The sequence below is a fragment of the Meriones unguiculatus genome, chromosome 4, assembly GCF_030254825.1.
Source record: "Meriones unguiculatus strain TT.TT164.6M chromosome 4, Bangor_MerUng_6.1, whole genome shotgun sequence".
NCBI lineage: Eukaryota > Metazoa > Chordata > Mammalia > Rodentia > Muridae > Meriones > Meriones unguiculatus.
The window spans coordinates 23,399,086-23,421,902 of record NC_083352.1 but is presented as its reverse complement, the minus strand read 5'-3'; the positions used below and the strand labels follow the sequence as shown (position 1 = coordinate 23,421,902).

The window sequence follows — 22,817 nt, the reverse complement described above, 5'->3', positions numbered from 1 at the left end:
TTCTCAATTAAAGTTTTCTAAGCATTTTCATTACAAACATTTCAAACATATATAAAATAGAACGAATGGTATAAGGAAAGCGTGTAGGTGTCACTGCACTTTGTCACCTATACCAACTTTCTTTCTAAATCTATACTCATTTTCCCCTTGTCTTGACTATTTTGAAGCAAATCTTATATGTTAGACTTCATTTTCCCAATATTTCACACCATAATGCTCAAAAATAAAAAGCAAGAACTCTTGAAATGAAACAAAACAAAATAAACAAAACAAAAAATGCCACTACTGAATCCTGCCTCCATTTCTCTGCTATATTGGAATCTCTTCAGTATCAGACAAGCTTCAGATATCACCAACATGTGTTTTGTTATAGTTTGTTTCCATCATACTCAAACTTACATGTCATTCTAACTACCAGTTCCACATACCACTCTTTAGATTCATGTACTCAATAGAGCCTTCCTGTATTTTTTTTTATCGATTTTTATTTGTTAAAGAAATGGAGTCATTGATCCTTTAAATATTTTGATATTTTGGATTTTATTGGTGGTGTCACTATAGTTTTGTTTAGGATAGATCTCTAGCCCTTTAGTATTCCTGTAAATTAATAGTGAAATATATATTTTCGTTGACAATAATTCTTTTTTTTTAACTTTTATTAATTACACTTTATTCACTTTGTATCCTCCCATAAACCTCTCCCACCTCCCCTCCTAATCCCGCCTTCCCTTCCCCTTCTTCACACATGCCCCTCCCCAAGTCCACTGATAGGGGAGGTCCCCCTCTCCTTCCTTCTGATCTTAGTCTATCAGATCATATCAGGAGTGGCTGCATTCTCATCTTCTGTGGCCTGGTAAGGCTGCTCCCCCCTCAGGGGGAGGTGGTCAAAGAGCAGGCCAATCAGTTTATGTCAGAGGCAGTCCCTCTTCCCATTACTGTGGAACCCACTTAGACACTGAACTGCCATGGGCTACATCTGTGCAGGGGTTCTAGGTTATCTCCATGCATGGTACTTGGTTGGAGTATGAGACCCCTGTGCTCAGATTTTTTGGTTCTGTTGCTCTTCTTGTGGGGTTCCTGTCCTCTCCAGATCTTACTATTTCCCACTTCTTTCATAAAATTCCATGCACTCTGTAAGTAAGTCTAGTCAAGTGCTTTTCTCAGGAGGGTGAACTGATAGCTTCTCTTCTGTGATGCTAAATTTGGCCAGTGTGTTCTGGTGTTGTGAGCCTGAAACTTTCCTTATTGTATTCATTTTCAGCCCTTTGCTCAATGATTTTAGGTTAATGATAAATGACTATGTTCATTATTTCATGTTAGGGTTTGAAAAGTTATGATATTCTGTCACAGCTTCGTGATTTATTGAATGGGATGGCATTATCCAGGTTATATTTGAAAAAAAGCAATCATATTGGTAATAGAAAGGAAGAAATTTTACCACATGAGCTGCTGTTGATAATTGTTGAAATAGAGGGGGAGGGGGACAGACAGACACTTACCTATTAGAAATAGAGCTTAAAGAACTTGGGATAAAAATACAGCATCAGGGAAGACTAACTGTGGGAAGAGGGAAGAGGATGGGTCCTTACTGTGCTGGTTTCCATTCTCCTGTTGCATTTCCTGTTGCTTTCAGGAGTGTGATTTCTAAGAGCAGCACAGAAATTTCTGTGAATTCCCTCAGAGACTTCCCTCAGGCGCTAGTATTTCTCACCATCTGGAAATGGAAAGATCTCTTCTATATGTAACCAGAATTTTTATTCTTTAGCCTTTTTTTTCTTCCTGAGAGGTAAACATTGTCATTTTGAAGGGTTCAGGGCTGGATGTTTTATTCTATTTCTTTCAGTTGAAGGTCCTTGATGATGACTCACCTAATGTGGAATTCAGAAGGTTGTCTCTGAAGACCTTTCAGATACCATAAACAAAGGCATTTGTTCCATTCCATTGGCCTCACTTAACCTCTTTTTATGCCCCTCTAAAAGGTTCTTTTCCCTCCAGTGTTCTTCAGTTTCTGAGCTGTCACTTGCAGGTCTGGCCTCCTGCTTGGGTAAGCTATGTGGACAGAATTTAGTTCTGTGAATCTTTGCCCATAAATCAGTTTCCAATTTCATAAGCATGTATGTCCATTGTTGAGATCGAGCTGTGCCCTGGTCTAAGGTTACTTCAAGCTGGGAAAACTGTAGCTTTTTAGGCTGTGACTTTATGGGGGAGATGCTATTTTATAGGGAGCATTTGACTGCACTTTGAGTACAGACACGGAGCCAGCACCTAATTGGTGCTCCATCTGTCTGGCAGCACCCACAAGGACCAGCCACAGCCTGATTGATATCTTATTCCAAAAGGGAAAAACGTTATGGTTCTGTCCGTTTATTGAAGTAAACAGGAGCTATATGAAAACCATAGGGAAACCAGACCTGAGAACTGATCAGACACAGGAGACTGAAGAATGGGATACATCGTCCTTACTTGGACCCCAGGAAGAGGACAACACCCAACACTGTGATGACAATGACCCCATCAGTTTGTCATCTGATTACTCAGTGTGTACACCAAGGGACCAAAATGCAGACAATGCTCAGCTATCCAGTCCACAGTGCTGACATGGCTAACTTGAAATACCTTGTCCTCAGACCACTCTTGTGCCTAATTGTCTGGACCCAGGGCTCCTCAGGTGACACCAGGCATCTACAGGGATTCTCCAACAAGGCTCCTTAAGTAGTACCTCTACCTCCCACAGGGACTCTGTGCATCTCAATCAGCTATTTGCCTCTGCCCCAGATTAGGCCCCATTCAACTCCTTTAATTCTGCTGCAGCTCTTTTGTAGCCATTCCATCACACAGACACACACACACAAACACAAACACAAACACACACACACACACACACACACAGAGAGAGAGAGAGAGAGAGAAAGAGAGAGGGAGAGAGAGGAAGGGAGGGAGGAAGAGGGAGAAGGAGAGGGAGACAGACATAGAGGACAGATAAATAGGTATATTATGTGATATGAGGTGTTGTTTGTTAGGATTGGAATGAAATAACTTGTGTTTTTTATGAGAAGGTATCAAGAAAAATCAGGATTGCTTAGCAAATTGCAACTGACAAAACAGACCTAGCTTGTGAATTTATTGTATTTCAATACATTGTCATATTATGGAAAGACTCAAATGTACTTGTCTGGTTTCTGACATAACACCCTCATGCACATTCCCATTATTTTACTCCAATTGTTTTACACTGTTCTTCCATCATTGTGCAGAAGCTTCCATTCAGAATTCTAGAACACTCTGATTAAAGACACTTACAAAGAAAATGTTCTCTTTTTGCTCCAATTGGTCACCCATCTATGAGCCTTTGTTGAATTGATGGGCAGTCCACTAATATCTTAATGTTTGTCAGTGCCTTTCTAATACCGGGAAAGACATATAACCTTAGATCATAACATTCAGAAGTGAGAAGATGCATAACTTCTGTGTTATTCTATTGATGTGTGGCTGAGCCATTAAGCTCAGAGAAATGCTTTTCTAAGTGTTACAAAACAATGAATAATAAACATCTTCCAACAGCATTTTACATAAATACACCATCCATCAGAGCTAGGTACGTAAAATAGGAAAATTTCTTGAAAAGTAAATAAATCCCTTTTAACAGTGAAAACAACTTCTAAACACATGAGGTGAACTAGTCACTTACCTCCATGAGCTCTATACAGCTGCCTGGTGGTTGGAGGTGAAGGAATAGTACAGTTAGACAAGGCACCCAGAGCTCCAAGGCCAAGAAGAACAGGCTCTGAAAAAGAAGGTTTCATCAGATGGCTCAGGGATGCCTGAGGTTTATGCCATGTATTTGGTGATTCTTCAAACGGCAAAGAAACAATTGGGTATCATAGCAACACTCTTTTGGATATGCTATAAAACAGGATGAGCAGCTTTTATTAAATAAGTAAGTAAGTAAACAAATAAATAAATAAATAGTGAGGGGAATCTTTTATCCTTGGCTTTGTAAAGGAAACGACCATTTCTAGCAATATCTATGGAAAATTCCAGTCCATAGGCCGTTAAGTAAAGAACTAATCCCATACTGCTCTGAGGTTGGAGAATACCATGTTTCTATTTTCTGCATATAATAAACAAGTTAGAGTGGTTCAGTTAGAGTGGTTTTTTTTTTTTATTTTTGTTTGTTTCGTTTTCCATCTTGGGCTTAGGGAGATCATCACAGAAATAGGGCTTTTTGGGAAGCTAAAACAAAACAAAACAAAAAAACATTCACTCTTGAAGTTAGAACATTTAACTACTCATTCCAAAAGCTATTTGAGTGTTATTAAATTAGATCTCAGACTTCCCCCGATAATGTATTAATTAGAGTCCCAATTTAGCTCAGCCCTCTAGACATAAAAGATGACCTGGTTAATGAAAAGCAGTGAATTGGTTGAAGATTCAATTTTAAATTCAAATTTTATTTATGTATTTATTTATTACAATTTATTCACTGTTTATCCCCACTGCTGACTCCTCCCTCCCAGTCCCACCAAATCTCCCTCTTCTCCCCCTATGCTCTCTCCCTAGCCCCCTGATAGAAGAGGCTCTCCTCCCCTTCTATTTGCCCCTAGCCTATCAGGTCTCATCAAGGCTGGCTGCCTCATCTTCTTCTGTGGCCTGGCAAGGCTGTGCCCCCCACCCAGGGGAAGGTGATCAAAGAGCCTGCCACTGAGTTCATGTTACAGACAGCCTTTGTACCCCTTACTAGGGAACCCACTTGGAAACTGAGCAGCCAATGGGCTACAGGGGGTCTAGGTCCTCTCCATGCGTGGTCTTTAGTTAGAGTATTGGTCTCTGCAGACCCCTCTGGGCCCAGGTATTTTGGCTCTGTTGTTCTCCTCGTGGAGTCCTGCCCCTCCAGGTCTTTCTATCTCTCTTTTCTTCCATAAGGGTTCCTGCAGTCTGCCCAAAGTTTGGCTCTGAGTGTCAGTATCTCCTTCAGTACCCTGATGGGTAGACTCTTTCAGAGGTCCTCTGTGGAAGGCTCTTGTTTTGTTTCTTGTCTTCTCCTACTGCCAATGTCTATCTGTTTACTGCTCTGTATCTAGTAGTGCATTACAGACACAAAGAAAAAGGTAATTTCCCCCAAATATGTGCTGGGAACCTAAGTTTTTCTCACCAAAGGTAATCTCTAACTGGGGTCATATCCAGCCTACTCCAAGCAAATCACAATAAATTTTATGTAACCTGCTTTCTTTCTTAACCCCATATTTAAAACCCAGTGAATTCTGGAGCCTTGTATAGTGGTGCACACCTTTAATATAAGCACTTGGGAGACAGAAGCAGGTGGATCTCTGTGAATTTGAGGCCAGCCTGGTCTACGTGGGGAATTTCCAAACAGCCAGAACCGTTGTAGTGAGATCCTACAAAGAAAAAAACAAACAACACAAACCCAGTGAATTCTGGTTGAATTGGGTACTTCAGACACTCTTAGGTAGAAGAGAATATACAGTGTAAGGAACAAGACTACCAAGATAGTCTTAGGTCCATTTTTATTGCTGGGAATTAGGAAGATAGGATCTACTAGTAAGTTTTCTGCTACTGTAACAAATACTCAAGATCCATTAACTTATAAAGAACAAAGGTCTGTTTGTTTATAGATTTAGGAGATTTATTTAGTCCATGGGCATTTGGTCCCGTCGCTTTCAGTTCTGTGTGAGGTAGACCATCATTGTCAAAGTATATGGTATAGCAGGTGCTGAGCAGCAGCAAAGAAAAAGAGAGAAAGGAAGAGACTGAAGTCCCATTGTCCCCTTTGTACGAGTGCTCCCAGTGACCTAACTTCCTCTTTTGGAGCTAGCCTTTCTCATATAAGTCTTTGGATAACCTCTATCCAAATCAGCATGGAGAAAGAGAGAGAGGCTGAGAGAACAATGCTGAGAGAGGAGTGTGTGTGTTTGTATGTGTCAAAGACAGACAGACACAGAGAGAATATGAGAATGTGATTATAGCAAGGTCATTCCCCCCAATGATTACTGTGACTGTCATTTAAAATCCCTGTTCAGTACTAGAGATTGTTCCTTGATTTGCCATACTGAAAGTATCCATAAATATCAATTCCATGGGTATAAAACTTCTACTATCTCTTAATTTCCCTATCATAAATAATTCAATCACCCCTTGTGATTCTTGATTTCACACAACCCATCTGTTTTATATAAGATAACAAGTCTTAAAAAACCGACACTGAAACTCCTACAGAATTCTTTATTCATTTCTAAAAGCCTAAATGAATTGAAAACCAAAAGGGTCATGTACATAATTAAGACCAGGACCTAGGATGGTTGGAGTAAATGTATCATGAAGTCCTAAACAAGGGTTGGATCAGTAATGAAAGCACAAATGTACATGGAAAATAAGCCCTATGCTGGAGTCAGGCCACCCGGACTCATTATGACCTGCTTAATAAAAGATGTGGAGGAAAAAAAAAGTCTGTCTACAGCAGGTTCCTGTTAGAAAGATTCCCCAGAGTCTGAAAATGCCAGAAATATAACAGACTGGTGAGTTATCGGTAATGAATCACAGAGACAATTAGCTAAATTCATCTAATTTGTTAAAATTCACAGTTAGAATTTTAATTTGCACATCAAGTGCTGCAGCTGTTTGGCCTTGCAGGGTAGGTACAACAGTGTGATTTTTTTTTTCTCCACAATAATTTTAACAACATTGGGTGGGAGCAGAAGCCCTTGAAACTCATCATCCCGACTATCCATCCCATGCTTGGTATTTTTGTACAGTAGCACAGGTCCAGGCAAACAAATGAACTTGGGGCACTGGGAGGAGCTTCCACCCACCCTAGCTGTCTCAGGCCAGGCTGCATCAGAATGTGGCCATGCAACAGACTGCTAGTCAGTGGACTTGCTGCCTCCGGACCTAGGAAATTTAGGGGATAACCTGGAAGGTTTTCCAAGGTTCAACCCATAAAAGCTCATCTTTTTTTTTTTTAAACTATGCTTACACTAAGCGTTTAAACTGCCCTTAACAGGAATTAAAGAAAAGGGCAGTTTAAACACTTAATGTAAGCATAGTTTAAAAAAAAAAAAAAAAAAACCTGTTGGGGGATCTGTCAAGGTAAAAGAAGTGTCAGAAAAAGTTATGATGCATTGGGCATGCGTGCCCTCTTGGCCACCAGGTGTATGACAACTCTTTGAGGAGCACAGCCCCAACTTCTGCCAAGCCAGGACCCTGGTCTTCTTACATGTGGTCCATCCATAAATCTTGAAAAATTACTCATTTCACCATGGGAAATTAATTTCTGGTGCTAATTATGCTGGTTGCTTGGCTCTTTAACCAACAGAACCCTTCTTGCCACATCCATTGTTCTTCTGTTAAGAGCTCTGCTTATGTATCCATAAAACCTTAAATAGTTGATTCTATGGAAAGAGAAGGCAGGCTAATGGTTCCCGGAAGCTGGAGCAGAGGAAGCATGAGTAAAGTTGTTCAAAGTTTACTAAGCTATTTTGAAGGGAAGTTCTGGCATTCTGTTGCAAGTAACACAGCTATAGACATCAATGATGCAAATTTCAAAAATCCTAAGAGAAAGGATTTTGAGTGTTTTCATTAGGAAAGATGAGTATTTGAAAAGATAGACAAGCTTACTCTGTTTTGAACATTACATAAGGAATACATGTATTGAAATGTCACTATGTCTTCATTAATGAGAAAAGTTTGAGGGACTCATTAAAAAAATGGTTCTGCTATTTAGCAATAACCAGAATAATTGTGGGAGCATTTGGTTGTCTTCTATCACCACAGTGGAGATAAAATTAACACCATACCTTGCTATGATTCTGTATGGGGTCAAATATTTTAGAATAAGCATCATCAAAATATTATGTACCTGACAAAATGTGAAGAAAATCCATCAATTGGACAAACATGGAAGAGACTTTCCTATGGTAATAAAAATTACAACTATTTGTTAACACTATTTCCAAATGCCAAAATAGTTTATATAACAAGATCAAATGTCAACATGTCAACAGAAACTTGACACTTTCTTTAGAGAAAAACAATCCTGAACCAAATTTCTGTCATTCTAAGCAAGTGTCAATGATACTTGCCTAGAGAGATGTGGGGGGAGATGGCAAGTCATTTCAGTACAGTTTTATTTTAAACTTTCAAAGGTTTATTTTATTTTTAACTTGTGTTTGTGTGAGGGTGTGTTTGTGTATGAGAGTGTGTATGCATGTGAACATGTGTGCAGACAGAGGCCAGAAGAGGGTGTCAGGTTCTCTGGATCTGGGGTTACAGGTGGTTACAAGCTGCCCAACATGGATCCCAGAAACCAACCTATAGACTTCTTCCTGAGCAACAATCACCCTTAATCGCTATGCCTTCACTCTGGCTGTGATACACTTTAATTTTAAAAACTGGCATATTAGTCGTGAAAACAAATGGGTTTCATCACGACATTTCTATGCATGGGTGAAATGGACCTGAATCATATTTGTACACACCATTACCCTCTGTTGTTCCCAGTCATTCTTCATGTTGACCCCAAACAGTACCCTTCGACCCTCATGTGCTTGTTGTTGTTGTATCTAGAATCTGCATATGGGAGGAAATAAGCCACATTTGTCTTTCTGTGTCCAGCTTATTTGTCTTGATACTACAATTCCTAGTTTCATCCATCTTCTGCAAACAACACGATCAAATAACTCTCAGTAAGCCCTGTAACTTGGGCAGAGAACTTCGGTTTTTCTGACTTTTTATCTCTTTTCCTAAAAAATAAAACAATTGATATTTTTTACTTCTGTATTTTATTTTAATTATTAGCCAATACTAACTACATAAATGATTTTATCTATGACATTTGCATACATGTATATAATGTATTTGAAGCATTCTCTCTCTCCCTTTCTCTTTCTCTCTCCCTCTCTCTCTGGATGTATATAGAGAGAACAGAGAGAGAATGAATGGGGAATTAAAAACAATATACATATTAATTACATATTAATATATATAATATATATTGCATTTAATTCCCCATTCCTTCTCTTTTTTTCCTCCCTGTCTCTATATTCCTAGAAATCTCTCTTTTGGTTTAATGACCTCCCTTTTGTTTTCTCTGAGAAATACATGAAAAATATCAGTATCTTTAGTTGTTTTAAAAATTGCAAGTCAAAACTTCATTGAGATTTCACTTCAGCCCAATCAGTGTGGCTGTCATCAACAAATCAACACAAACCCTGGAGAGGATGCAGGGAAAACCCCTTATACACTTCTGGTAGAAATGTAAATTAGTTCAACCACTATGAAGATCATTATGGAAGAATCTCAAAAATAAAAATAGAATTACCACATGACCAGCCATAGGATTTCAGGGTACATATGAAAAATAGTCAGCTTAGCATAGGGATACCTCCACATCATGCTTATTACAACAGCCAAAGTATGGGATCAGCCTGGGTCCCTCTTGACAATGGAGAGAAAAAAAAATATGATATATATGTACAATGGAGTTTTACTTAGCCACTTAAAATTAAATTATGTTGTCTGCCAAAAATGAAGGGAACTGGATATCATGTAAAGTGAAACAGGACAGTCCCATAAAGACAAGTACTACATGATTTCTGTCACATGCAGAAATGAGGTATGCTGGTTAAAGTTCTGTCAACTTGACACAAGCTAGTGTTATCAGGGAAGGGGGAGTCTCAACTAGGGAATTGCCTCCATCCAATTAGCCTGCAGGTGAGTCTGTGGGAGTGTTTCCTCAACTAATGATGGATGGGGCACAGCCCAGCTCTCTGTGGGTGATGCCATGCCGGGGCTGGTGGTCCTGGGTTCTGTAAGAAAGCAGGCTGAACAAGCCATGGAGAGCAAGCCAGTAAGCAGCATCACTCCATAGCCTCTGCATCAGCTCCTGCCTCCATATTTCTGCCCTATTTGAGTTCCTGCCTTAGCTTCTCTCAATAATGGATAACAAGGTGAAAGTATAAGCCAAATAAACCCTTTCCTCCTCAACTTGCTTATAATAACCCTCACCAGGACACAAGGACAGTAGAGGGGAGGGGAACCAATAGTTCTCTTCAAAGTTCCTGCTAGTTCTTAAAAGACTATATCTGGATCATAGTTGTATGACTGTACAGTGTAAAGCTAATAATTCTAGGAATTTGAATATCGTAGTCAAGAGTAGAAAGAAATAATGAGGTTTTTTTGTGCTTTGCAAACATTAGGTAGCCATTTGGGGGATCCCCCACGATGCTGCTTCTTCAACCCTCCCTCTTTGATGTTCTTAGAAATGGTCAATTTCTCTGAAGCAGGGAACCTATCTGTGAACGTGGTGATGCTTTCTAATGGAGATGACATCTGTAAAGGCAGCTAAGTCCTCTGGAATAGGAGATACAGAGAACATATGTTGTCTCCTAAAATGTTTCATTAGAAGATTCTTCTTGTTTACTTCACATAGTTATTCCCTTGGAATACAGATTCTACATCCTTGACATTAAATTTCTCTAAGTGGAATTTTCTGTGCAGATAAAGCACTGTACATGGAAAGCTTGGAGTCTGAGGAAATTTCCTTTGATTAAACTCACTTCAAAATGTCTGTGGGAGCCACATTACTTATCCCCTTTGTTTCTGTGGGAGCAATGGCCTTTACACAGGAAGGTGGAGATACTCCAAGCAATTTTCTGAAATACTTCAGTTGATTTCTCAAACTGACAGACTGCGTTATGCTGACACCTAAATCAAGTGAGGCTATACACTCCCGGGTGCGAATTAAAGGGCCGGCACCAGGCTAACGCAGAGAGACCATGGAGAATCGATACCGGCTATTTAAGCATCACAACTATGTTTCATTTCTGACACGTGAGTTCACACTTATTGAGTGCGAGAGTTTTTTCTCTGTAGCAGCGATAGACTCATTAGAAAGCGTCAGTTGTGATTATACTGTATGTTAAATAAATATGGCCAGTGCTGAGACAGCCTCATTAACTGGTTAGCAAAGCGTCTGAATGTGAAAGCAGCTTCAAAGTCTTAGTTAGAGTTGGATTTGTAGACACCTTCTCCAACTGACGTGTCACAAGGCTTAATTAGAAAAGGATGGTTGGGTTAGAAAACCTTTTTTTATTTGGATATCTAACAAAATGCTATGCCACATCTTTAAGGAGAGAGGTTCTCTTTTTTAATTTTTAATGTATTATTAGTTAAAAAGAAATGTTAAAAAGCAAAAATGAATTGGACATCTGGCAGTTCTTTGTCATGTTAGCAAACACACGTACAGGTGGTTTGAAGAAGCATGAGCCCTTTCTCACGCTGGGATTTCCAAACATGAAGCTTTACAACAGAGTTTAAAGAAATCAGGTCCACATCAGCCTTGAAGACAGAATGACAGAGGAGCCAGAAATGCTGGTGGCAGCATCCACAAGAACGCCCTTTCAGAGATACCCTTGTGGTGTCCAGGTCTCATTTTGAGGCCTTACTCTTGGTCCTTGCTTTTCTGTGTTACACTTGTGTGTGTGTGTGTGTGTGTGTGTGTGTGTGTGTGTAGCAGAAAGCAGTCATTTGGGGAAGAGGAGCTTCCCTGCTGCATTGTCCACTCATTTTCTCATCTGCTGCTTCTGCAAACAATGCTGACACTTTGTTGTCAACTGCTTCCTGGATCTAGTAAAATGCCCAACTTAAGAACAGGTTCCTTGTCATTGCTGCTGCTCTTTTGCTTTAGGGTCTGTGTAACCCAGGCTGGCCTCAAACACTATACTGTAGCTGGGGATGACTTGGAATTCCTAACACTCTTATCTCCATCTCACACGTTTCAAAACTACAGACATGCTACCACGTCACTCAACTTCAGGTTTTATATGGTGCTGGGGATCAAATACAGTATTTCTCCTATGATACAAGCACATTCTACCAACTAAGCCTCAGCTCTAGGCTCTTGTTAATTAAAATAATTTATTTATTTTACTCTATTTGTATGAATGTTTTGTCTGCATGCATTTATGTGTGATTTGTGCATCTGCATTGTAGCCCCTGGGATTATGGATGGTTATGAGCCAAAATGTGAGTGCTGGGAATTGAACACTGGTCTTTTGCAAGAGCAACAAGTGCTCCTAACCATTGAGCCATGTCTCCGGACACTCTGCTTATGTTTTAATAGCTTAGAAATGATGCAATTTATGTTTCTTTTGTTCTGTCTTTACTGGTGAGAGGCTTCCTCTGCTTGCTTCAGCTAATGATTCACTCCTGCCATCTAGCAATCACATATTTCCTCTTATTTTCCCCAGAACTGCTGTTGATGATGTCTAAACATAGCTTATAACTGAAAACAAAAGATCTTATGAGCACAATTGGCCTTGTAGTTTTTTTCAGGACGTTCATGAAGAGGACATAGAATCCCAATAAGATCTGCAACTTATGGGCCCATTGTATGTTCCTATATTATGTTTTTGAGTAGAAAATTGGAAAACTTGGACCACATTGTTTTATCATCTAGATTATATCCTGAATTCAACCTAACAGTAAGACTTTCTTCAGTCTAGAAAAGAGAAGTGCTAGTTTTACCGCCTAGCAAAACCTTGAAGTATTCAGCTGGAGATAGTGTATGTTTAAATGTTAAAATATTCAGCTGTCTCTAATAATTAATTGACCTGGCATATAGTTTTATTCAATAAGAAAGTACTGTGTTTTAATAAAAAGGAATGAAGCCATTTATTAAAACGTTAATCCATATAAAGGGTTTGGAAGAGGTCCTGGTCCTCCACTAAGGGTTCCTCTTGATCGTTCTCCATTTGACTCCTCAGCAAACTTTCTCTGGTTGTCTCTCTTCTCAGGACCACAGTGGAGAACTACATACCCCAAGGTGCCTTGCCAGCTTCTGCTGGGAGGCAGTGGGAGGAAACGTCATGAGACCAGCTACAGGAAGAAATAGAAGACAATTAAGTCCTGCTGGGTTCTAATTTGCTCACTACCCTGGAAGCAACCCAGTGTCTCCTTTCTAGCTTCCACTAGGCTGTTCTTCATTCCCTGGAGTAGAACTGTTTCCCCTTTCCGTTCCTTTGGCCTCAGGTAAGTTAATGCTTTCCCTGCATTTGCTGGTCCCTGTGTGCTTCCATTTCCTATTTTCACTTTGTAACTCTGCCCAGATCCCTGTGAATAGTTCCCTCCTTGCATTCTAACCACTTAGCTCAGAGGTTTGCAAGCCGTGGTGCACATTAGCATCACCATGGACTCTCTCGAAAACCACCAATGCTTGGGCTGTCATCCCCTGAGAGCAGTGTTACAGGCCTGTGGACAGCCTCCTTGTTCAACAGCTCCATAGGTAGATAATGAAGCCAGACAAGAGAACCACTTAGTGAAACCGTCTGAGTGGATTCCGTTTCCTGCCACAGCCTGACTGTTGAGAACTGAGTGAATGTTATGTGTTTATTATTGAAACTACCACCTTAGATGCATTCTGTGCTATTATCATTTCTCCTCGTTCATAGATGAGACACTTGGAATTCTTGTTCTTATACAACTTTACTCAGTCTTAGGGTTTAAGAATGCACGTCCAGCAGTCTTACAGCTGATGCTCACATTCCTCCTCCAGTGACTTCATACTGGCATAAATGACTTTCTCACAGCCTCTTCCAATAATCCCACCTATCCACATTATTTTCACCTGATGGCTTTGCTTCTCACCTTGCTAAATACCCCAAAGGGATTCTTCCAAACATACCATCACCTCCACCTGCTTTGCAGAATCTACACCTTCCATCAGAGATGTGACCATGGGTAGCCTTGTTGTGCTCATATTCCCAACCACTCTCTCCTCCACATCAGATCCCATCTGCTCTTGCTTCTCCCCAACTCAACACCATCCTCTGCATCTATTTTGCCCTGCTGGATTGTTTCCAACAGTACAACATAGAAACTGCGTTTTCACACTTAACGGACAAAAACATAGGTTGATTTTATTTCCTCCACGAACTCCTGCTCTCCTATTTTTGTCTGCAAAAGAAGTTATTAAAGTTTTCTGATATTTTCTCTGTAACTGTACTCGTTGGCTTATTCTGCCTTAACTAGCTCTCCTTGGTGTCATTGATCAAATTCATGTGCTTAACCAATGATTAACTCTGGTCTCCACCTTACTGTCAGTATTTAGTACATTTGACAGAAATTCCACCTTGATCTTAGAACACAGCATTATTTGGCTTGTTGTCCATTTACCAACAACTCATGTTGGTCCTCTTTACTGGGCCCTCTTCTTTTTTGTAGTCCTGTTAACTTTGGTGTGTTCCTGAGCTCAATCTTTGATTCTTCCAGGTTTCTCTGTGTAGACCTGGCCGTCCTGGAACTTACTCTGTAGACCAGGCTGGCCTGAAACTCAAAGATCAGCCTGCCCTTGCCTTACAGGAGCTGGAATTAAAAATATCCACCATCACCACTTATCTTCAATTTTGATTCTTATCTCTAATTATTGGTGGTGGTATCCTCCAGAAGTATTACTTTGAATATCATACAGTTATCAAGTTGATGTCTCTACCATGCCTCTTTTGCCTGAAATCTAGGCTTCTAAATCCAATAGCCTGCACAATATCTATATGAGGCATCTAATAGCCATTGATGCTCTTTCTTAAGTTGTTTCACTCAGTTTTCTCCATCTTATTTGTATGTACCCATATTCTTTCCAGGTCAGAACATCTCAACACATCCTTGAAGTGCCTTTCTTCCATATATCACAGCCAGTCTAATCATATTGACTCTTCAAAGAAGATGCAGAATCCTGTACTTATAGAAGGAATATCTTCTGTATTTTATGGATGTAGCACCTATCAATAATAAATCTGATGGCCTATAGCTTAGGCAGGAAATAGGAAGTGGAACATTAGGAGGCAGACAGGATTCTGGGATAGAACCAAGCACGTGAGATTCAGTTGGTAAGATGCTGGGTACCTGAGCTCAAGTAACCACCCATGAGGCAAAATATAGATTAATATAAATGGATTATTTTGTTATGAGCTAGTTAGAGAAAAGCCTGGCTATATGGCTTACGTATTGTATAGTATTTAATGAGTCTCATGAGTCGTCATTCTGGGGATGGAAAGAAAAACTACCAGAAACATATAGGCATCCTGCAAAACATGCTTCTTTCACAGCTTCCCTTATCTAAGCCACTCGCCTCACTTGCTTCACCAGCCTTTGAAACTGTCCCTTGGTTCTGTACTGATTAGCCAGTATCTACAATCTCATTCCATAAGGCATTCTTTTAAAGTGTGGTTCAGATCATGTGACTCCTTTGCTCAGTGTCCTGGGAAAGCTTATTTTATTCTTGTCTAAAATGTCTACATAGCTCCCCTTCTTTCTCCTGTTCAATCTTTCTGACATCACATCCCATATCTTTCCTGCCATCACTCCTCTTTAGACACATTAGTTTCCATGTTGCTCCTCAAAATTATCAAGCCATCTTGCCTCTGTCACTTAGTTTCCCCTGAATGTTCCCATATCTATTTGACCAGCCCTCTCACCTTCTAAGACTTTGCTCAATTCTCCGGAATGCTCACTCCGGTCATCCCCCTGCAATTGTCTTCTATTATTGATTATCTGACTTTCCTAATTCCCATTTGGTTTCTACATTATACAGTCTTCTTCTACATTATAGATGTTATCTATCACATGGAATATAAATTTCCAGGTCAGGAATTATGAGATCTTCTTTCCTAATATTCCTTTAAGTTAAGACAAATAGTGTTGGTATGCTATAACAATCAAACAGTTTTGTTCCTGCTAGGTTCAAATTCAGTGGTATTTGCAACCATTTGACCAGAATAATTACAGGTTGCCCTTTTTCTTTTCTACCCCATTCCCACCCCACTACTTCACTTGGCCATCCTTAAAAAATATTTTATTAAAACATGCATGTTAAAGAAATTTTTATTTTTATTGCAATTTCAGAATAGCAGAAGAATAGAATACTTTTTTTTGATAAGCAGGATCCAAGAGTAGAAGTGTTTGCATATGGCACTGAGACAGAGATATGAAAAATTGAGATAAACATTCAATCTCTTTCTATATTTAATGATTACATAGGATCTAAGAAATGAGTTCTAGAGAGAAGTTGATTGATAAAGTGTCTCTTCCTTAAGCTTTGGTCTATTCCACAATATCTCAAGTGAGCATCTATTCCCTACTCTCTGTGCTCAATAACATCTGCCAACATTTTGTAGTATGAAGAAATGTCTCACAGCATGAAATTTGGGCTGACAGGATACATAGGGGAATGGAGAGGTTTAGGGTAATGTTCAATATCTCAGAGTACAGAGCCCTCGGGCTGATATTCTCTAGAAGAATCCATAATTGGAGCTGAGCTAAATAGCTTTGTTCCCTTCCAATCTGAGCCTGGTTACTTTATCAAGGAAACAGATGTTTATTGCTTTCAGGCAGAAAATAATAACTTGGGAAGGTTTACAAGCCTCTTTTCCACCCAGAAAGCATTTTTGTCAGCTTCTTCATCCTCAGAGAAAATTACCAAATCAAGCCTTGAAAGGTGGATGAGTAGTGGGCAGCATGCTTGGCATCCCATTTCTTCCACCCGCCTGGGGACATGGAGACACTATCGACCTCCCACTTAGGGGAACTCAATTTTTGACAGCAGAGTTGTCTTGGGGGCATTTTCTCGGAGCAGAAAAATATAACTATGTGCTAATGTAGAAAACCAATAGAGCCTGGCACCAGGCACTCGATGTGGCTTGAATCATAGCTTACAAACAGTGATTTAATGGCTGCCATTTATAAGGGAGAAATGCATCCTACGTCCTCACCCCAGAGGTAATTTGGAACATGTTGAAGGTCTCACCTAGTAACCTTTTTATCCTTTTTAATATCCAAACTTTTCAAGGACAAGTTTTTATAGCCCTGGGGGGGGGGGGGGCGGGAAGACAGTTATAGTTAATTATGGAAGTCTCTGGGTGTTTAAATCTCAATTCAGAGAGCACTCAGAAGTTCTTTTAGCACAGAGGGCTATCTTGTTTTTAAAAATATATGAGATGAGGGTTTGGAAGGGAGTATCTTGTAGTGTCTTGTCCACCTTGTCCTGTGGAGGAGAGTCAGCACCAGAGGCCCTTGAGAATCTTTGACCACACTCAGGCTCATGGATCAGGATCAAGTGAATGGGAATTCAGAAACGGCTACAAATCCAATCTTATATGTTGTTAAACATTACTGTAGTTTTTATATGGGTATACCACTATTTAACAGCTCTGAGAATCTTTCAAGCTTGTGTCAGGGTTGCTTTCGGAGTTACTGATGACAAAATATGTGATCTGGTCCCATGAATTAAATTTTGTCAGTGGACTCTTGAAGCTCACCTGCTATTCCTTTCTCTCTTACTTTATAAGGGTGGATCGTACTTCCTCATCAATTGAGTGTCTCTTTGAAAGTGATGGGAAGGCATCACCAAAGGTGATGATATTTGGTGATGGGACAGATGTGTGTCCAGTCTTTGTGCTAACAGTAGAGTGAAGACAAGCTATTTCCAAAGCTATCACTTGTTCCTGGATGAAGGCTCCATAACAAATGACAAACCAATGAGAAAAAAAAATACTATGGTTTGAAAGAAAAATATCCCCCATAGGCTAATGTATTTGAACACTTGGTACCCAGTTTATGGCATTGTTTGGGGATGTTATGGAACCCTTAGGAGCCAGAGCCTTGTTAAAAGAAGGATGCCACTGGGCCTGGGCTTTGAGATTTTATAGTCTCACCTCACTTTCTGTTTATTCCCTCCTCCCCTAGTGTTTCCTGCCTGCGTGTGGAGGAACTGTGGTCAGCCAGCTTCCTGTTCCTGCCACCTTGCTTTCCATGACTGCTGCTGTGTCTGCTCCATCATGATGAACTCTATCCCTCTAGAATGGTAAGATGAAATGAAACCTTTTCTCCTTTAAACTGGCTTTTGGTAGTTTATCATAACAGAAAGTAACTGATTCAAGCATACAGTTTTATAAAATAGAAGAGCCTTCCCAAGAAATAGGGCTCAAAAACATATGTAAGCCTGTGTATTTTCATGCTGAATTTGTTAGAAGCGTATAGTCTCGGAAAAAAACAACTGGCAAAGGGATTACAGTATAGTGATAAAATGGGGGGATTTTGCCAGGCAGGATCTGCTCAGATTCTCTTCTGTTCATGTGTTCACATATAAGTATGTTCATATATTCAGATATGAATATGTTCAGATACATGATATTCATTCCTCTGAGGATACAGTGGGGTATCTCTGGGTTGGAAGTTTACTTATCTGCTTAAAGAGAGGTGGGTAAGAACGTGAGCAGTAACCTTTGTTTGTTTGCTTCTGCTATATTCTTGAATTCTAAGCAGCCTTACATATCTGTGTGTGTATATATGTATGTTTGTATGTACCTACACACATGTTCATGTGTTCAAGTGTGTGCAGGTGCACTTACATGTGTGAAAGCCATGTGTCAATCTTGACTGTCATTCCTAAGTCTCTCCACTGTCTTTTCTGAGCTGGAGTCTCTCAGTGGCCTGAAGCTCGTCAATTAGGCTAGGATAGCTAGCCAGCAAGCCTGGGAGCCTCCTCCTGACTTCACCTCTTCAGCACCAAGATTGCAAGCACATGCTAGCACATGTGCTTATGTGTACAGTTTTGTGCATGTGTGTCACACACATATCCATGTGTGTGGAAGTCAGATGAGGACACTGAAATGTCCTGTCCTATCACCGTCTACCTTAGTCCCCGAGGACAAAGTTTTTCCTAAAATCTGGAGCGAGGTTTGTGGCTATTTAGTTCAGTAATTTTCCTGTTTCTGCCATTTCCATCCATAGCCCTGGGATTACAGTGCAAGGTGACCACACCTGGCTTTTTATATGGGTTCTGGAGATTTAAACCTAGGTCCTCGTACATATGCAGCAAACTTTATTTTTATAATTTTTATTTTTTAAAATTAATCACAGGTTATTTACTTTGTACCCCAGCTGTAGTCCTCTCCCTCACTCCTTCCCAATCCCACCCTCCCTCCCTCATCTCCACCCTGCCCCTTTCCAAGTCCACTGATAGGGGAGGTCCTCCTCCCCTTCCATCTGACCCTAGCTTTTCAGGTTTCTTCAGGACTGGCTGCAATGTCCTCCTCTGTGGCCTAGCAAGGCTGCTCCTCCCGCGGGGAGGGGGGAGGTCAAAAAGTGATAAATCAAGTAATCCAATTAAAAAATGGGATATGGAGCTAAACAGAGAATTCTCTGTAGAGGAATATAAAATGGCAGAGAAACACTCATCCCCTATCAGTGGACTTGGGGAGGTGCATGCATGAAGAAGGGGGAGGGAGGATGGGACCGGCAGGGGAGGAGGGAGGGCCTTATGGGGGGATACAAAGTCAATAAACTGTAATTAATAAAAATAAATAAATTTAAAAAAGAGAGATGCTCAATGTCTTTAGCCATCAGAGATGCAAATCAAAACAACCCTGACATTTTACCTTAACACCCATCATAATGGCTAAGATCAAAAACTCAAGTGACAACACATGCTGGAGAGGTTGTGGAGAAAGGGTAACCCTCTTTCATTGCTGGTGGGAATGTAAACTTGTATAACTACTTTGGAAATCAATCTGGTGCTTTCTCAGACAATTAAGAATAGTAATTCCTCAAGATCCAGCTATATCACTCCTAGGCATATATCCAAAAGATGTTCAAGTATACAACAAAGATATTTGCTCAACCGTGTTTGTAGCAGCTTTATTTGTAATAGGCAGCAAACATTTTTATCCTTTGAACCATCTCCCTGGCCCTACACCTGGATTGCTAGAGAGGTCCTATAGATTCAGTTTAGGCCCTCATATCTTAAGACACGATTTTACCCTCTGAGATACCATGTCAGCCTCCATAGCAAGATATCTAGAACTCATTAATGAATGTCAGTAAAGAGCCACTCTCATCTAAATTTACTAGCAATAGTTTCTTTTTAATTTTAATTTTAATTCCAACAAAGGATGACTATAAAGACTGAGGTGATTAAATTAAATGTTCTATAAATTCCCAAGTGACAGATAACTTCATGATATCCACAGTGTAAGTCAATTATCTACAGTTGTTTACCTACTTTTCTTGGTCTTTGCTGAAGCCTCAAATTCATGTTATCTTAACAAACGGAGCTACCTGGTAGGGAAGGAGGATATGAGAAAATGGGATTTTGCCCCTCTGAGTGATACAACCACTACTACCTTTCTTTTGCTTTTGTTTACACATTTTATATTCACCGTCTGCCTTCTCCCCCAAATTAACTTTATTTTCAGCTCAGTAAGTTTCTTCCCGGCATCTTAGATGCAGATTTAGTCACAAAGCCAGGCCAGTACAACGAGCATTTCCTTCCAGCTGCACACAACAAGGCCTTGCAACCATCTGCCCAGTAGCCATTCTTATTTTCCTTTAGAGATGTCCATTTCTATATATGTTTCCAGTGGTGGGTAGAAATTTCTGTAAACTTGTAGAATGACCAGGAGCTTCTTCATGCCCACTTTTTCCCCTTTTCTTTTTGTTCAGTTTTCAGAACATGTTTTGAATAACTGGAATGTAATTGTGATTTCATTGGGGGGGTGGTCAGGGACAGGACATTTGTGTAATCCAAATCAATGGCTGGAGTACCAGTCTCAGAAAAGACCCTTGTGCCCAGATACTCCAACGAAAAACCATTCATGGATATAACCTAGAACTTCTGCTCAGAAGTAGCCCATGGCAGCTTGGTATCCAAGTAGGCTCCCTAGTAAGGGGAACAGGGACTGTCTCTGACATGAACTCAGTGGCGGGCTCTTTGGCCACCTCCCCCTGTTGGGGGAGCAACCTTGCCAGGCTACAGAGGAGGACAATGGAGCCAGTCCTGATGAGACCTGATAAACTAGGGTCAGATGGAAGGGGAGGAGGACCTCCCCTATCCATGGACTTGGAGAGGGGCATGGGAGGAGATGAGGGAGGGAGGGTGGGGTTGGGAGGGAATGAGGGAGGGGGCTACAGCTGGGATACAAAGTGAATAAACTGTAATTAATATAAAAAATAAAAATTTAATTAAAAAAGTAAAAACTTTTTTTTTTTTAGACAGAGTTTCTCTGTGTAGCCCTGGCTGTCCAGGAACTTGCTCTGTAGACGAGACTGACCTCAAACTCACATAGATGGATCCACCTGCCTCTGTCTCCCAGGTGTTGGGATTAAGACATGACCACCACATAAACTTTACCAACAGGAGCATTCTTGGCCAGAGCATTGTGTCTGTATATTAACGTAGTAGGGAAATAACATTAAAAATAGGTAAAAAAAAATATCAGATTACCTTTCCCACAAAATTACCACAGGACCAATGGTGTCGGTGAAAGGTAAAAAATTAGTTAAAGATACAGAGAGGCTGATGAGCTGAAAATAGGTGTGTTGTGGACAAAGTATTTCTCTTTTGGACAGTGTCTATTCCAGGTCCCACATCTCTGTAATATTCTTTTACTTATTTTTTATAAGTATGTCCTGATTCTTTTAACGAATGGAGTGTATTTTCAAAGTTACCAAATTTTCTTTTAACAATGGAATTAGAGGACTGTTTTGAAGATTGGAACTCATTTCTTATGATTAATAAAGGATAGAACAGCAGCTCATGCAAGATGTATTCTTGCACAGCCTGTGGTCAGCCAGAAACTGCTAGCAATAAGTCACATGGTGTTTTTTCATCATCTTCAACATGGGGGAAAGGATGTAATTTAAAAAGTCAATATTTGCTAGAGGAGAACAAGTTAGCCAGAGAATATTAACAGTCTGTGACATAGTACTAAGAATCTCTAATTCTCAAGGATTGCTTCTCAGAGAACAAGGAACCTTTTGCCTAATCCACCCCAACAGCTGCATATAGAGCTGGTACTAACAATTCTCTTTGTTATTTTAAAATTATTTCTTTGAGAATTTTGTACAGTGTATTTTGATCACACATATTCTCTCCCTCTGCTCTTCCCAGATCCATCTCTACTTCCCTATCCACCCCAAATTTGTTCATGCAACTCACTGAGTCCATCTAGAGAGGCTTGTGTGATACAGTTTCACGGCTGACCACTCTGTACTGAATAACCAGTTAGGGGGATCACCCTTGGAAGAGACTAAGTCTCAGTCTTTCATGAGTCCTTGTGCCTGTAGTTAAAATGTAGGGGTGTGATCTTGTGAGTTTTCTCTCTTCCATGTTAGTATGCTTGTCGTTTGTCCTTGCTCAGGTCTTGTTCAGCCATTTTGTTGAGGTAGCAGGAGTATAGCTTCCTGTCATTTCTACCAGATAGAATCTCACAGCAGACTTCCTGGTCCGCTGGCTGTTACAGCCTTTCTGCCACCTCTTCAGTGTTAGGCCCTGAACCTTATGGAAAAGATTTGAATTGTAGAAATGTATGTTGGGGCTAGGCACCCCACAATCAGTGGATCTTTGAATTATAACCGGTTTCGGTTTTCAGTAATGGCAACTCAAAGAAAAGTTTCTTTGATGTGGGGTGAGAGCTACACAAATTCGTTGTTGATATCAGAATGTTTTATAATGCATGTAGGAATTATGCTCATGTAATAAAGTGCTAATACTAGGTTCTCCTCTAAGACCCGTGACCTCTCTAATATCAGGTAATTGGCATGATTTCCCTCTGTTGAGGGAGCCTTAAGTCCAATTAGATAGCTGTTTATTACTCCTCAAATATGACAGGTAGCAGAGCCCTTTACAGAGATCTTGACATTTGAGTTGTTGGTTATGGAAGTCCTAGTGACTCCCAGTACAATAAAGGCTGTTTCCATTGCACTGGATTGCCTCTCAGAGTTTGGAGATAAATCCCTCCTGCTGAAGACAC

At 40.2% G+C, this 22,817-nt stretch overlaps 1 long non-coding RNA gene across 7 annotated transcripts in view; it reads left to right on the top strand.

Annotated features, from left to right (window-relative positions):
• Nucleotides 1-12,878: 12,878 nt before the first annotated feature.
• The window catches only part of LOC132653602 (uncharacterized), a 133,203-nt gene continuing 123,264 nt past the window's right edge, over nucleotides 12,879-22,817 (top strand). For all 7 annotated transcript variants that reach the window (XR_009591337.1, XR_009591335.1, XR_009591340.1 and 4 more), the window contains exons 1-2: nucleotides 12,879-13,044; nucleotides 17,752-17,869. This is a non-coding gene — a long non-coding RNA (uncharacterized LOC132653602). The remainder of the gene's footprint in view (nucleotides 13,045-17,751; nucleotides 17,870-22,817) is intronic.